Raw genomic sequence first — 13,347 nt, forward strand, 5'->3', positions numbered from 1 at the left:
CTGAGCACCCATCTGTCTTCAAACAAATTCCACACATGTCTCATCTAACCTACTCAGCTTGAAAGGCAATCGTCAGTACAGTTAAACTGAAAACAAACTCAAACCTAATCTCCTAGAGGACCAGGTCTTTGTGTGGGTTAGAGGACTTTGCTTTTGGAGTTATGAAAGAGTGTTCTTTCTATGTGTCTTCTAGAAGTGGGAAAGCAATAACTGAAGAGAATATTGGTTAAGATATTTTTGAAATTAAGCTTTGTATGACTGTTTTAAAAAGAGTAGAATAAAATAATATGAAATAGTGGAATCCAGCTTTAACGTTTTGTCAGATTACCTGAAATTTGAAATACTCATGGATATTTTAGTGCTGGGTGACCAGCATGGTAGCTGGTGCCTCTCTTCCTCTCTGGCTTACATGGTTACCTCTACCAACTATCTTGCTGCTCTAGTCACTGGGATTATAAAAAGCAAGGCCTGTGTGAGACTTGGAGACTTTATTTTAGGGGAGTGAGGAATAAAGCATAAAACAAAAAGGATAGATCCTCATACCAGATTTTTACTGCTCAGACCAAAGAAAAACACATTTTGGCTGCCAGTGCCAAGGAATCCAAGGAATGTAGCTTTGTGAAAAGAATGACAGTTTTTAGGGACTATCAGTAGAGAATAACTGCTCTAGTTTTTGAAAGACATCATGGATTAGATCTACCTAGATTAAATCTATACATAGATTAGATCTATACTCTCCTGAAGGAAGAATGCATGAGTTCATAATCCTTGCTTTGTTGCTCACTAACTTTTGACCTTGAGCAAGCTCCTTAATCTCAGTTTCTTTACTTTAACTTCAGTTTCCTCATTTGCAAAATAGAGATAACAATGGTGCTGCCCTCCTAAGGTCGTTCTTTGCTGAGGATAGGGACTGGCACATCTTAGGCACTTTGTAAATGTGGAATAAATGGCTGTCACTTTCTTTCTGATGTATTTAGCAGTGCTTTAGCAGAGTCGATACAGTTTGTTTGTTTGCTTGTTTAAGTAGACTCTGGGCATGGAGTCCAACATGGGGCTTGAATTCACAATGCTGAGATCAAGAGCTTATAACCAGCTGAACCACCCAAGCACCACAGTGTTCGTACAGTTTTAACCTAATGTAAATTAACTTGTGATTTTTTTATGAGCAATCATCTTATTTATAAAAAGGTGCAGCAATATTTAAAATGATACAAAATATCAATTTCAAAACAACATAAAAAAGTGAGTGTATTTAATCATACTCAGTTCATAACACAGGAAAAAGGGAAGAAGAATAATTCATGCTATAGCATGTTGCTAATGTGAACTGGCAACAGAAAAACTTGGTAAAGGAAGGCAGAGGAAATCTATCTTTTAAGAATTAGAAAGGAGACAATTATCATATGGTTTCACTTATTTGTGGAGCATAAGGAATAACACGGAGGACATGGGGAGATGGAGAGAAGAAGGGAGTTGGGGGAAATTGGAGGGGGAGATGGACCATGAGAGACTGTGGACTTTGAGAAACAAACTGAGGGTTTTGAAGGGGCGGGAGTGGGAAGTTTGGGTGAGCCTTGTGGTGGGTATTGTGGAGGGCAAGTATTGCATGGAGCACTGGGTGTGGTGCATAAACAATGAATTCTGATACACTGAAAAGAAATAAAAAAAAAAGAATTAGAACAGAGAGGCTCCATAATCATCTGGCATCCGCTCAATGTTGTACCTATGGTTGGAAATGTACATGATGGGAACTCCAGGGATCGACCAGATCCTTCGTTCAAGGTCCTGGTCAACTGTGGCCACCATATAACACAGCATAACACTTGCTGAGTTATTCTCTGTACTAAGCAGTCATCTGTATAGATTCCCTTGTGTGTGCACAGTACTCATTCAAATCTTGGATCCTTGGCAATCCTTAGAGCCACTTGATACTTCTGCCCCAGTTTCTCAACTTCAGCCATTACACAGTCAGTTATACAAGGGATTTACACTTGGCATAAAGACAGTCCATCATTGACTGTACTAAATCAAGTTTGACTTTAATGGAAAAGTTGATAAAGTTGGTATCAACCAGGATGTGGTAAGGTGGGCCCAGCTGTGTGTTATATTGGAATAATAACCAGTAAGAATGTTGGGGGACTTCTATTTCCTTGAAGGCACTGGGATCTTTCTTTTCTTTCTTTCTTTCTTTTTTTTTTTTTTTAAGGTTTTAATCTATCCTTTTCTTTAAGCCTCTGATCTTGGAGACTAAGCATTCACTTCAATAGTCACATACTTCCTTGCTTTCTTTTGCTTCCCCATGTTTACGCCATACTCTTTATAACATGAGATTTTTGCATTTGTCTCCTTACCACGAATAAACATAAACTTTCTATTGCTATTACTTGCAATATTGACAATAAGCTCATGAACTTTTATTATGCTTTCATGGATATCAAGGAGTTGGTGGACACTAGACTGGAAACTGTTCATTCATTCATGCAACAAATAATTGTGGAGCACCTACGGCATGCCAAGAGTGCATGTGATTACTTACATGAACCTTCAGTCTGCTAGAGATGGATATTCAATAACCTTCCTTAGTGTTTTCCACAATATATTAACTCGGTGATTTTTACTCACTTGATTTAATTCATGGGTTTAACAACTATCTATTAAGTGTCTAATACTAAACTGAGATTTTGTCGAGAATACAATGAATTGAGAAAATCCTTATTCTCATAAAATAATTAACATTTAATAAAACCATAAAAATATAAAAGATATGACTAAGAACTAAAAAAGTAATAGGGATTATCAGAAGAGAGTGAAAAGAATGAGACTAGGGAGAGAATGTTCTGAGTTATGTTCTGAAGAGGAGGAGGATTTCTATAAATAGAAAGCAGGGGGCAACCATCATGGTGGGAGACAACCTAGCATGCAGACGCTTTGGTCTGAAAATGAACTTGCATTCTAAGAAACCAACGGGATGACTTCTCCGCACCTTGCACAGCCTTCTCCACACCTTGCACAGCCTTCTCACCTATACAGTGTTGCATACTTTGATACTTTGTAGGCTTGCAAAAATGTTACAGTGAATATCATTGACTTAACGGAGGAACTGACATGTGACAGAGAAAGAGAAAATATGCTACGGGAGACTGTTTCTTCATTTATTTGTTCATTTATTTCCTCATCCATTCAACAAATATTATTGAACACATATTATATGCAGAACATGTGTTATCTACTGGAAACATTGCAGTGATGGAAAAGATAGAGCCTCTGCTTTTATGGATACTATAAACTAATACGATTTCTGAATATTTTGAATACTAGGGAAAGAAGCCTGGAATTTATTAAAATAAACTTTACAAGATTTTAGGGAGAGGAAAATTTTAGGATTAACCAGAGTCGATAGGGACTTGAGGTATGAATGCTAGTTAAGAGTTTATCGTAATAACTCAAGCATGATTTGGTGAGAGCTTGAACCAAAAGTGTGTAAGTGTCCTGGGATAAGGATAAATGTGAGATTTTGGAGGATGGATCAGAACTATCTAGGGACAGACTGGATACTTGAGATTATCGAGAAAGAGGTGTTAAAATTACTATCAGAGTATAAAATGCATGACATGGAGAATTATGGTATAATAAGCCACATGGAAAAAATTAGAAAAGAATTAGATTGGGAGTCATGGTAGAAAAATGCCAAATTGATTTTGAACATACTGACATACTGAGCTTATTTGAAGTAGATTTTAAGGTGAGGAAAGGATCTTTAAGTGTTTTGACAGTGACCACAGTAAGAAGTACATTTTACACAGTGACCTAATATGGATGCATATAGCAAAAATTTCACAGAATAATATTTATCCTACTATATATAATGCACTCTGACCCACTCGATTCATTTTACTTTACTAAAAAATATTGGCCATGATACTCTAGATTAATTTCATGACCTTGTTTGAAAAACTGTTCTAAAGATAGTTGAAAGCCAGTACCTTATAGTCGTTGATTGATTGCAGAAATTTCTGGTGATAAGGAACAAGCTAATATAGATTTAGGATTGTGCTATTAGGCATCAGGAAATAAGTTAAAGTTCGCAGGATATAGAAATTCTTCCTAGATGATCATGGCTATAAATAGACTCCAACATATGAATAAGTTAGTTAGACATACCACAGGGTGTGGATAACAAATAATAATAGAAATAGTATGCAATATGATACTCTTTCCCTATAAAACACATTTGAGTTTAAAAAAGGAAGATGTCTGTATTAATGTCTGATTGAGCCAGATTTTTCCTACCAAGTAAAGGAATGATCCTCTTATCCTCCCCTCCTCATCCTGGTAGACACATTTCATATGTTATATTTCCCAGGAGAGTACTTAGAATTTGAAGTTATAGTTAGAATGAACCAAAGAATAACTTATACATGGACTAATTTAGATTAACGTAGCTGTCAGTTACATTTGGCTAGTGAGGAAGCAATAGCACCCATGCGGTCAGTGGCCCTGACAGTTTCTCTACAGATGGACTTGCTTCACAGGATGGTTGAATTATTGTAAAGATTTTGGTATTTGAACTCCATATTTGAAGTTTGCTTGAGCTAAGCTGAATACAGAAGAATATAAATGTGAATTAGTATTGGCTTTGGACATGGTTGGATATGGATGGAGAGGGCAAAGAAATGCCAGCTGTATGGCACATACGGAGAATTGAGCAACATTCTGGACAATGAATGTAGTTCCTAGGCCAACAGGGTATATCACTGGGCTATTTAAATAGACCTGGTATGCCTATGGGACAGAATGTTTTTGTTTCTTAAATTGGTCAAGATCAAAGTAAGTCAACATCTGCTAGCTTATTTACCTTGAGTTTCTCTCTTTAACCAAATCAATTCCAAGGGAGAAGTTCAATGAGCATGAAGAGTGTGGGAGGATGTTGAGTAGGAATATCAGATTACTCAAGGCCTCTTACCATATGGGTGCAGTTGCCTCTTGATTAGTCAAATTAAACTGACATTGAGTGAAAATTTTTAATGGCTCCTATACCAAGGAATGCTCGGATCTGTTGTTAGATATGGTGAACATAAGACGTGGTTGATGCCTTCAAGGACCTTATTATGTTGGGGACGTAGGACACAAATTGCAACATTTCATCTGTAAGGAAACATTAATCTAACAGTCTTAATGGTCAAATGAGAGAGGGAGAAAAAGAAAGAGAGAAGTTTCTGAACGACCAAATAGAGATTCCATAGTTCAAGCACCAAGTTCAGGCCCAAATGGTAATTTATAAGGGTCAGTGAATATTCTGTAAGTTAGGACCTACCTGGTGAGATTTGAAGAACCATGGGACCGCTGCCTCAGGTTTTTTCCTTCACTTGTTAGCTCTCTGAGGTTCCATCCACTAGGAATTCACTGACAGAACAGCAGTTCCTTCTAAAATGGCTCTATTTCTAGGAAGATTGTGTGTGGTTTTGTGGAGGGAACACAGGGTTGACAAGATTGAGAGCATGAGTCTGAGATATGGACAGGCTCTTAGATTTTGTGGATTTATTTTCAAGTGACTGTAGCTCTGTAACACCTACATGAATTTGTCTGTAAGTTCATAAATGACAGTTTCAGCGTGGGGTGTCCATTAGAGCAGGGGCACGTGCAACTTGGAGGCAGGGTACAGCGGGGACTTGGGGTACCTAGAAGAAGAATAGTGCTGGGTGAGTCTAAGCCATGTATTTGAGGTTTGCAGAGGGCAGTGGAATGGGAGAAAGGGAATATCATGGGCCTTAGTGAGGGGTCAGGAAGGAAGATGAGTTCCGTAATGAACTTTTCTTACTTTTCAATTTATCCCAAGGCAATAAGTCTCTACTCAGTGCACACCCTCATTTCTTCTGACTACAGACTTCTCCATTTCCCCCAAATATTCAACTCCAAGCCCTTTATTCTTTTTTTTTCTTTTTGAGTATAGTTGACACCCAAACATTTCATTCTTAAAAATCACTCTTTTACAGAGAAAATGGTTGTAATCAGTGGAACTCTTCTCACTGGCCTCTAAATGATCACAAGTAATCTTTGTCATTGACTCTCCACCTCTTGCCTTGCCCTTTCACATGCAAATTTCTTAGAAGACTTATCTATACTTTAGTTTTTATTCTCACCTCCCATTTACTTCTCTAGCCACTCCAATCTGGTTTTTGGTCTCATGTGTCTCATGATCAAACACAGCTCTATTTAGGACATTAGAAACCCCCATGCAACAGATTTTTTTTTTTTTTCAATTCTTGTCTACTGTCCCTGTCAGTAATATTTGTAACTCTCTTCCTTTCCACTTTAAATATCCTTTTCCCTTACATTGCTTGGTATAACATTGCTTTGATTTTTTTTCACCCCTCTTCTTTGGCTACCTGTTCTTTGATCTTTGGTATTTCTCAGGACTCCATAATGGGTGTCTCCTTGTTTCATGTTATTCTCTCCCCAGGCTATCTCAATCCTGCAGTGCTTGATGACTCAAATTATATTCTAAGCTTAGGCCTTACCACTGACCTCTAAACTCTGTAGCCATCTACTTGACATCTCTTCTCAGATGTCTCAAAGATGCCTGAAATCAAACATGTCTAAATCATATTAATGATCTTTGTCCAATGTGCCATAGACCAGTAGTCATACCATAATCATTGAATTATACAAGGCAGAAAGCTAGAAATCATTATGACACCTTGATTTTTCTCACAGCTTATTTTCAATCCATCAAATCCTGCTAATTTTATCTTCTTGGAGTTTTGTACTGGGAGGAATGAGCCCCAACATCTGGCCCATCTCTCCTTTCTGCCTACCCCTGGCTTCATTCTATAGTATGAAGAGATCTCAGGTATGTTCATGTGGAAATGCCTCCTCAGATGTCCCGTTCTATCCATACCTCCTCCAAACAGTTGTCTCTTGGCCACTTCAGGCCTAGAAGTAAATACATCAGGGACTTGGTTTGCCCTTGAAAAGATGTACTCATGTTAGAGACCCTCTAGACTCTCAAAAAATTTCAGCCTTTTTAGACAGGGAGTTCTAGGGTCTGGGTTCCTGTTCAGGAAAGGAGGAAGACAGGTTTTGGTGGCACATACCCTTGGTTTTATAGACTCTATGCCCCCCGAGGCAGAACACAGCCAGAGGAGGCCTCCTAAAGCATGGTTTGGAGAAGAGGATGACTTACTTGGGTCCACGGCCAGTACCGCCCCTAAACATCTCTTCCTTCTGTCCACGTGTCTTTGTTTCTACATCATTGATGTAACTCAAGATCTTACCATCTGTTGCTAAGATTATTGATTTAGTTCCCTGACTAGTCTTCCCAAATAAATGCTTGTCTCTTTCCTATGTTGGAGCCAAGGTAATCTTTCTAAAGCATAAATTAGATTTTATAATTGAGCTAATAAAATCATTCAACTTCTTCTCATTACTTTCAGAGTAAAACAAAAATTCTGTAGCTAGACATCTAATCTCATATCTCATCTCACACAGTTCTTCCCTCCAACTCTGCCTAGTTTCTCAGTTTCTTTCATGTTTTTTCTTGCCTCAAGCATTTGCACATGATGTCCTCTGAGCCTGGAAGGCTATTTTCTACCCTCATTCTTCATGTCCATTTAAAATATTCTCAGCTTAACAGTTAGATCCTTAGAACATTCCTCTCAGACTTCTAAGCACGTAGTATTGTTAAATAAATAGGTCTTGAATCAAGAACAATTTTTCATCACTAAATATTTAGGTGTTTTACAACTTTGTCAATCATCTTAAATAAACTGTTTTCCTATGTATATTTTGTAATTTTCCATAAGAACAATTTTTTTTTGTGCATGCTTATAATATTAAAACATCCAATCTCATCCTTAGCTTTACTTGGATATCCAAATAATTACAAATTCTTCTTTTCTTTTCTGCCTACTGGTCTGCCTTTCTTTTCTTTCTTACTCCTGCAAAAATTTCCATCATATTCTAAATTGGGGCCTCTTTGCTTTCTGCTCTTTGGTCTTTTATCAAACATTTATGAAATTACATATGTTCCTACCCTCCTTATTTCCTTTAGTTCTATACCTACTCACTCCCTTCCTTTGGGAAGATTTACTTCACAAGCAAAAATGAACCCAGAGAATGCAAATGCAGTCTAGTTACATTTGTAACATTGAGTTACAGCTAGTTAAAAGGTTAAGGGCCCACAAATCTTATTTATTCATGAGATGACCTTTGTGTTTAGAACGTCTCTGCTACTACTTTATCACCCCAGGATGAAGTATCTTTTACCCCACATAAACTGATTTACAATGTTGTGTTATATTACCTTTCTATGTGTGTCTCCCTTATTAGACTGTGGGCTCCTTGAAGTCAGCCACTGTATTTTATTAATCTCTTGTGTCCACATAACCTAGCAAATACCTGACCGTCAGTGGTCAATAACTTTTTTGCATGAATGAAAGACTATATTGTGCTACTTAAAATAGACATAAAACATTATTTTCTGGATTGTGCCCTGTCAGCAGGAACACTGGTGTTCTTAAATAAATAGTGGGTTTGTTGATGCCAGGACAATGTTTGCTTTAGATACCATCTTTCTTGATGTGCATTTTTTTGCCAATTTTCCATGTAACCACAAAGAGAAATTTGGACTCATCAATAAGAGCCATTTGCCTTTAAGACATTAAATGCCATGAGATTAATTCATATAATTCTAGTGATTGAATATTTAGTGAGAATATACAATTAAAGTTTAATTAAAATTGTAATTATATGTATTTTATCTTATAATTTAAGCTATTGATGTTAAGTGTACTGGATGTATCATAACTAAATCAGAAGTGTTTTGAACAGAGTGCCATTATTGACATCATATGTTACTGAAATTATTTCTTTATGCTACTTGAATGCATATTTTTGTTGCAATAAATTATTATTAAATGAACTATATTTATACACAAAAACTTTAGTCCTGTAAATATTATTCTAGTAAAAGGGTTTTGTTCTTTTCAGTGTCTGTATAATGAAAAACAAACTTTGAAAAATTCAAAATATGCAATAATTACATTTAAAAATCATTTTGAAAACATTTACATTATCTGGTTTATTACAATCATGCTACAAATGAATTTCTCTAAAAAAAAGTAGGCTGGGGTGCCTGGGTGGCTCAGTGGGTTAAGCCTCTGCCTTCTGCTCAGGTCATGATCCCGGGGTCCTAGGATTGAGCCCCACATCGGGCTCTCTGCTCGACAGAGAGCCTGCTTCCTCACCTCTCTGTCTGCTTGCGATCTCTCTCTCTGTCAAACAAATAAATAAAATCTTTAAAAAAAAAAGTAGGCTCCTCCACGCCTTGCCAATGCTTAATGTTATCAGGGTTTTGTTTTGTTTTGTTTTGTTTTGTTTTGTTCCATTTTTGGCCATCTGATAGATGTGTATTATCTTGTTTTATTTGCACTTCTTTGATCACGAGTGAGACTCAGCATTCAGTCTGGACATTCAGGTTTCATTTTTTATTAAATGCCTATTTAATTAAAAAAAAAAAGTAGGCCGATTATTTATTAGATACATTTTTTGAGAGTTACAAGTTTTTTTTTGATCAAATAATTCACTTTTTAATGTTAGCCCATACACAGATAATTGAAAAGTAGATGAGAATTTAAAGACTTAATTTTCAAGGCTTAGCTGGGTGGTGGGCCAGAGAAGTTTTAGTTAGAATCTGGCAGTGGGAGATTACAAAACATCTAACAAATTCTAAGCTTTAGAAGACATCAAGAAAAAAAAATCACACTTTAATGAAAACTTTCTAAACTTGGTCCACTGAAGTTTTTTTGTTGTTGTTAGTTTTTTTAGTTTTTTAAGGAGGGTGCGTATTGCATGAAGCACTGGGTGTTGTATGTAAATAGTGAATCTTGGAATACTGCATCAAAAACTAATAACATACTGTATGTGACTAACATAACATAATAAAGAATAAATTAAGTTTCTTATTTTAATTCCAGTATATTTCACATACAGTGTTATATTAGTTTCAGGTGTGTGATACAGTGATTCAACAATTCTACACAATACATAGTGCTTATCAAGACAAGTGTCTGCTTAAACCCCAACACCTATTTCATCCATCCCCTACCCACCTCCCCTCTGGTAACCATGAATTTGTTCTTTAGAGTTTGTTTCTTGGTTTCTCTCTCTTTTTTCCCTTTGTTTCTTTGCTTTGTTTCTTAAACTCTACATATGAGTGAGATCATATGGTATTTATGATTCTCTGATTGGCTTATTTCACTTAGTATAATACCCTCTAGCTCCATCCATGTCATTTAAAATGGCAAGAGCTCACTCTTTTTTATGGCTGAATAATATTCCACCACTTATATACAAAAATGTGCACACACACAAGTATATATCATGTATTATTTATCCATTCATCTATCATGTTAGTTTTAAAAATTTGAGTATAGTTGATATGCAATGTTACATTAGTTTTAGGTGTATAATCCACTGAAATATTAGCATAGGAATATTTTAGCTACTCAACCTTTGTTGTTTTGCAAGAGATTTTAAAAAGTCCAGTTTTGTAACTTTAAATTAACCTCTTTTTAGGTAGTAAGTCTCTTCAATTATGTTTGGAAAAAATATAGAATATGAGTAGACTAAGCACTTTTAAACTCTCAGTAGTGTATTCATTTATTTGATTTCCATCCATAGGTGGTGTTATGAGAAAAGAATTACTAGCATCAATTTCAATTTATATGTTATAGATTCTGTTGGGTGTTAATGTATATGAAGAATGAATAAGCATGGCTTTCAGACATTAGCTATATTTTTCTCAGAATGGAAAAATGATAAAAAGATGTTGGAAAGTGTCATTTTACTTGTAATAAGGCAAGTTTAAAAGATCTTTTTATTTCTTAAAAATGTCAACCTGAACTAGATAGAGGGTTATGCCTGAGGAGCCATTGGGCAGGTCATGGGCAGCAATGAACAAATTCTCAAATTTGGATCCCAATTCCTTAACTTGATATATTCATTCTACCTTCTACCAGTCAGGCCATTTTCTCATTCTATAAGAATGAGACAGTGGGAATATGGAATCAGAGAATGTTCAAGGTGAAGAGTTCTTAAAGATAATTTCATCCAACTTGACCCATATGGCATGGAGATCTATATGGATCTGTGTGTTTGAGCTTGGAACTAGAAGTTGGCATTGAGCTGAATTAAACTGCATAGTAAAAATTTGAAGTAAATTTCACAGGCCCATTGTACCATGAGGAAAGGCATTGTACCATGAGAAAAGGAATCCTTCTGTCATGAGAGTTTTGGAGGGAGGGACTTTAGAGGTGGAACAAGCCAAAGATGGTCATCTGGTGTGGTTTGTATAATGTAAATGTTCTTCCTGTTGTCTTCTGTGAAATCTCAGTGGTATTTTGGGGAATATTGGCTTATGGAGGGAGATAAGGGGACAGCTGATACTGGGATCACATTACAACTTTCTAAATTTGCATTAGAAACACCCATGAAAGTCTACACATTTTGGATAGTTTATTTTCTTGTTTTTAATGGGAAATGTACCTTCACAAGTGAATAAGAAATTAAGAAATTAAACCACTTAAGTGTTTCAGCTAGTTAGTTCATGCTTTGGGGTCTTCTACTTGTCTACTTCTCTGTATGCCTCACACAGCAGTCCAGGCCCTTCATGATAGCGAGGATCTGCACGTGTCCATAGGATAGTAGGAAGAAGGCTAAGAAAAGATTCTCTTGTCTCCACTTTTCTTTCCAAAAGGATCCAAATTTCTAGTATTTTGGAATTAATTTGGGTTCAGTGGTTGTCTCTGTAAAGTGTCTGTTAAAATACTGAGGCTGTTATTAGACATTTTTTTTTCACATTTTATGCATGTTCCACTTTATTTCTAAGAGAAGGTAATTCTGAGGTAGTGCTCTATTCCAGATGGAAACAGCATTAAGGACTGGAGTAAGAAGTTGGCCAGCCAGAGAGAAACCTGGATGGAATGACTTGCTGAGAAGCTTCCGGAATCCACAGAATAGTAGAAAGGCATAGGTTTAAGATTATGATTAAGGTGACAAGGAAATGAGGGACTAGTCCAAGGAGATGCTTCATATGCTTCAAAACTGTGTCTTTTCAGGGCGTCTGGGTGGCTCAGTGAGTTAAAGCCTCTGCCTTTGGCTCAGGCCATGATCCCAGGGTCATGGGATCAAGACCCACATCAGACGCTCTGCTCAGCAGGGAGCCTGCTTCCTCCTCTCTCTGCCTGCCTCTCTGCCCACCTGTGATCTCTATCAAATAAATAAGTAAAATCTTAAAAAAAAAACCCAAAACTGTGCCTTTTCTATCCTGTCAAAAAAAGAAAACAAAAACCAAAAAACAAAACAAAACAAAAAAACAAACCACAGGACAAAAGGGATTAAAACTCAGATTTAATAATTTCTAGTTATATTTATATTTCAATTGAGTTATTTTTCTCTTTTAAATGATCAGAATATTATTCTTCTTTCCATAAGAAGCAATTTTCTTAATGACGCTCTCTTTTTAAACTTCTTCCACAAAAATGGGAAAATGTTTAAAAGTCATTGGAGATAGTTTCCTATTTACTTAGAAACTAGATTCTGTAGGCCATATTTATAACTCCTGGTTTAAACATTTACATTTACTTGATGACTAACTAAACATAAGATTTTAAAAGCTTGAAGAACAGAATACTTAGAAATAACTAACAATTATGTGGTTTTATTTCTTTCAGTATAGAATGTACATGCAGAACTAAGAGAAGATAAATACAGGCACTCTTATTTTGGGAATCCACAAAATGTATTTTTTGGTGTTTCTTATTAATTAAGATAGATTTTAAGCATGCAGATAGTGTTAAGAATTAAGTATGTTATTTCTCAACCATCTACAAATCCCCAATAAGGATACATCCGTGGAACCACTTTGTTGGTACCATAAGGAAAAATTCAGGTGTTTTTAATTTTATATTTGAAATTATGGGCCTTAAAACTTTGGAATCTTCATTAAATATAGAAAAATCAATTTCAGGTTTCTAGAACAATGATGAATTTGATTTTTTTTTGGTGTTCTATATTTACCATTGTATTACCATATAGTATTGCTGTGCAAAGTAGATGGTGACACTAATATTATTTTCATTTGTTAAATGAAAGAACATTCACAAAGTATAAATGTGCATGACAAAGGCCTGGTTTTGTGAATTAGCAATACAATTACATTCAATGATATGAATAGCATGTTTGATCAAGACTTCCTCAAGGATTTATATAAAGAAAACCCAGGGTTGGACAATGACTTCAAATAAAGATGTTTACTCATTCTTGGAAGCAAAAATAATACATATATTA

General features: G+C 35.9%; 1 pseudogene; it reads right to left on the minus strand.

Moving 5' to 3' along the window:
* Positions 1 to 1,674: 1,674 nt before the first annotated feature.
* Positions 1,675 to 2,301, minus strand: LOC125093812 (rRNA-processing protein FCF1 homolog; annotated as a pseudogene).
* Positions 2,302 to 13,347: the final 11,046 nt, after the last annotated feature.

The sequence above is a fragment of the Lutra lutra genome, chromosome 2 (assembly GCF_902655055.1).
Source record: "Lutra lutra chromosome 2, mLutLut1.2, whole genome shotgun sequence".
In the NCBI taxonomy this organism is placed as follows: Eukaryota; Metazoa; Chordata; class Mammalia; order Carnivora; family Mustelidae; genus Lutra; species Lutra lutra.